This window comes from Sinocyclocheilus rhinocerous, unplaced genomic scaffold (assembly GCF_001515625.1).
Source record: "Sinocyclocheilus rhinocerous isolate Xijiao unplaced genomic scaffold, SAMN03320098_v1.1 scaffold602, whole genome shotgun sequence".
NCBI classification, from domain to species: Eukaryota; Metazoa; Chordata; class Actinopteri; order Cypriniformes; family Cyprinidae; genus Sinocyclocheilus; species Sinocyclocheilus rhinocerous.
The window spans coordinates 11,041-14,466 of NW_015638037.1; positions in this window are offsets into that span (position 1 = coordinate 11,041).

The following is a 3,426-nucleotide window of genomic DNA, read 5'->3' on the forward strand; positions in this document are numbered from 1 at the left end:
GAAAATTATATGGGTGTGTGATTTGCCAATGTGACCCATTTGTGCTGCTGTATTATAGGCCTGAAGAGGAGATCACCTGTAATTTGGCATTGAGGTCAGGGGCAACAAACATGAGGCCTCAAGACGTCCTCTTTTTTAGGTCTCCTCCAGAGTTTTGAATGACCATCCAAAGTTGGCATCAGTCTTCACAAATGTTGCTGTCATCTGCAAGTAAGGTTGGGTCCAAACCATTAGCTGGCACAGTTAAGAGATCAGAAGTTCTAGAAACTCATTGTGACGAGTGGGGCGGGGCCGAGAGCCGTGGGAACGGAGCGAGGCCGGTGGAGTAATTGATAATGAGCGACACCTGCACCACTCACCGGTCTCGAGTCTCACGGATGAGCTCCAGAAGGATAAAAGGGAGGAGTGACGACAGTGTCGGACGAGAGAGGACCAGGCCTGGAGTTTATTTTGTGTTTTGTGTGCGGCAGTCGTCCGCGAGGGGCTGCCGCTTTACTTTCGTTTTGTGTTTGTTTATTTGATTAAAGTTTTGGTCAAACATTCGCCGGTTCCCGCCTCCTTCTTCCCGTGACTACGAACTTTGTTACACTCATCATTCTTATACAGTTCTAAGATCTGAAGAGACTCATGTGAAATCATACAGGAGAAAAGCCAGTTAGTTGAGTTTGTGACAAAACCTTTTACACTACTTAAATATTGTTGACTTATACTGCATGTGATAATTCATACTCAGAAAGTAGAACTGAAATGACATTCATTACAACATGATTAGTTAAAACATTTCAAAATGCACCTGCAGGCTATTTTTCCAGTCATGTATTTCGTCATTGAAGATACTGTGTAAAAATCTTGTCTTGTCTTGTCTCATCTTGCGTGTCTTGTCACACCCCCATAGCTGTTGTTCATAGCATTTCAACAAGAAAAGATCATTTATTACTATTTTATCAGATGTAACAATTCAAGGTTATGAGATGCATTATGTTTTTAACTGTAGGTTCCAGAGTCTCACCTTGTTAACAAATTCTGATGTAAAGATTTAACCTGATCGAGCAAACACAGATTTCACTGCATCCAACTTTTTATGCTAAAGGAACCTCTTTATTGCCTTAAACAGGAAGGGCAGCAGTTATGCTCATCATGGCCATGCACAATGTGATGGCATGAGATCCTCGTTCCATCCTGCCACAGGCACCTACCTTTGTAGCTACCTTTGCCAAGACATAAGTACTGCTGCTGCTCTTTTTTAGTTTCTTTTATTTGAAGTTTGACCAGGCAGGGTATTGAAGCACAACACAAGAACGGTTACTTCTCCTTTTAGCAGCACAACCTGAAAAGTGTCAAACATAATACATAATTAGATATTAAATGTAGGTAATGCATAGGTAATGCAAATGAAATTTAAAAAGAATAGTTACATTTCCTATTAGCAGCACAACCTAAAATGTGTCAAATCCTCAGACATGTTCCCTGTGTCAGCAAAGTGAAAAGTAGTTGTTGGGGGAAATTGTGCAGTGGTGATGAACTATCCTTGAGTATATTAGTGAGGGTACATATGGTGGCCTCATTTCGCCTCTCACTCAATGAAGGAAGGAAGGAAATGAAGGAAACAACATTTGACAGCATTGTTTTTGAACACTCACCAGAAAGACCTTTAAGCAGTCCACCCCTTTCTGGGCTAGCATACTTAAGAATTAGCACTATGAAAGATAAATATGCCTAGAGGAAATAAAAAGCTAAAATAAGATCTATCTAACATCTTAAATATTTCTCCTAAACATGAATGTGGTCGAATGGAGACTTTTGCTTGAGTCTCCTGCTTCTAAAACTTGTCTCCTGAAAAATAACTCTCACAATGGCCTCCTTTAAAGTTTCACACATTGTGCTCAGATTTTTCTTTTTAGCTAGAAACTCTGATGGTCTAATATCTGTATTTTTTAAAGCTTTAGAAGAGACCTCAACAACATCACACACTGTGCTCTGACTTTTCTCCTTAGCTAGAGACACTGGACACCTCACATTTGTCCCCTTTGAAGCTTTAGAAGAGATCTCAACAACACCATACACTCTGCTCAGATTTTTCTTCTGAACTAAAGACTCTTGGGTCTCATATTGTCTGATATAAAGCTTTAGAAGAGACCTCAACAACTTTACAAAGTGAGCACCAACTCAAGTGCTTAAAAAGCACTAAAGAAAGTAAAACAAAACAAAACAAAACAAAACAAAACAAAACATAAATTCAGAGTTTTAGCCTATATTAAGATCAACAACCCGTGAATGGAGGACATCGTGATTGGAGCTGTTTTTGTTGTGTGTTTCGTGATAATGGAGATGGAATGTAAACGCACAATTTATGTGATTGAAAGAGTATGAAAATCTGACTAAATCTGACTAGTGTTACATATCATCGAGGCTGAGAAAAGAACACATCACTGCAGACAACAAGTCAAGTCACTTTTATTTATAGCACTTTTACAATACAGATTGTGTCAAAGCAGCTTTACAGTATTTAACAGGAAATAATGTGTCAATAATGCAAGAAGACAATAGAAAACACTCAATTGACACTCAGTTAAAGTCAGTTCATCATTGATTCAGTGATGTCATCATCCAGCTCAGATCAGTTCAAATAGTATCGTATTTGATAGTCAAGTTGAGCCATTATTTATATAGTGCTTTTTACAATGCAGATTGTGTCAAAGCAGCTTTACAGTATTAAACAGGGAAATAGTGTGTCGAAATAGTGTGCCATTCTCCTCCGGCCAGACAAAACCAGCAGTTAAATTCTAGGCTGCAACAAAGTCACATTGTGCAGAGGACTCATCTGGTTCCCATGGTCTTATCCTGATGGCCGTCTAGGTGACAAGGTCTTCGGAGGGCATCTGTCTCTGGGGCTCATCTAGTTGTCCTGGTCTCCGCTGACATTCAGGGCTGTTGAGGTCGTCTCTAGGTGCTGATCCACCATCTGGACTGGATACGGACTGGATCTGGTGGCTACGGTGTATCTATGAGGTTTTCCAGTCAGGATTTAAACCGTATCATAGTACTGAGACTGCACTCATTAGAGTTACAAATGACCTGCTCTTATCATCCGATCGTGGTTCTATCTCTCTATTAGTGCTACTGGATCTTAGCGCTGCGTTTGACACTATCGACCACAACATTCTTTTGAATAGACTAGAAAATTATGTTGGCATTAGCGGAAGTGCATTGGCATTGTTCAAATCATACTTATCTGACTGTCATCAGTTCGTAGCAGTGAATGAAGAGGTATCATACCGATCACAAGTGCCCCAGATAGCAAAATGACTCCGGAGCGGATCCGCCCCGGAGTCACCACAAGTTCCGGAACGGATCCGCAAAATGGGTCCGTATTGGAGGCCACTTGCACAGCGCAACGGATCCGGAACAGACAAGGATTACTCATCC